This window comes from Branchiostoma floridae, chromosome 9 (genome assembly GCF_000003815.2).
Source record: "Branchiostoma floridae strain S238N-H82 chromosome 9, Bfl_VNyyK, whole genome shotgun sequence".
In the NCBI taxonomy this organism is placed as follows: Eukaryota; Metazoa; Chordata; class Leptocardii; order Amphioxiformes; family Branchiostomatidae; genus Branchiostoma; species Branchiostoma floridae.
In genome coordinates this window covers 21,997,061-21,997,909 of record NC_049987.1, presented here as the reverse complement: position 1 = coordinate 21,997,909, position 849 = coordinate 21,997,061, and positions in this window count along the sequence as shown.

Genomic DNA, 849 nt, shown 5'->3' with positions numbered 1-849 from the left:
CGGGCCGTGTCTAATGTGACTGCCTCAAAGTGACCCCCATCCAACAGCAGCACAGAGGGATGAGTTAATTCACAGCTGAGATCACCACCAAACCAGTTGAACATATTCTATTATATCATATCATATCAGATATACATTTAGATGACAGTTCGAGTGACCCTCAAAGATTTCTTCAGGACACAGACCAACCCCCTCCCCTCTATGTAACCCCCTCTTCCCCTGCACTACCCCAGTAGGATGAGTGAGGACAGGTTGACAGTTACCCAGCTGGAGCCACCCCCAGACCAGTTGGAACATATTAATTACCAGGCTCGTTACCAATGGATTAGTAACGGTCCTCCATCAGGGGAGGGGGAGTCAGGGGTGAGCTGCCTGGGGGAGCAAGGCCCCCTAGCCTCCTGCAGGTGGCTGCTGATTTAGACAAGGCCCCTTAGCATCTCTTCAAAAACATGGCATTTTGTGGTCTATGAAATCGGGGATGACTTTCCTGATTATTAGTAAGTGAAAAACATGAATATAGAAAAAGGAGTTCCAGACAAATGAAAACTCACCTACTTTGCAAACTTGCAAAGTAAATTCTAGAGTTATGTTCTGTTGATTTAAAAAAGTCCCATTCTACTGAAAAAAAAAAAAAAAACTGTAGTGATTGGTTTGACACCCTACTGTTTTGTTGTGGCTACTAGTACTACACCAGACAGAACATCCTTTTATTTACTAGTATTTCCTGTGAAGGTTACTATTTAGGAATTTGAAAAAATATATTGTTATCACTTTTTTTTTCAATATGATTGGAACTGAAATTGTTCTATGCCACTCAAAGAATAATATTGTAATAATCTGCTAATCTAG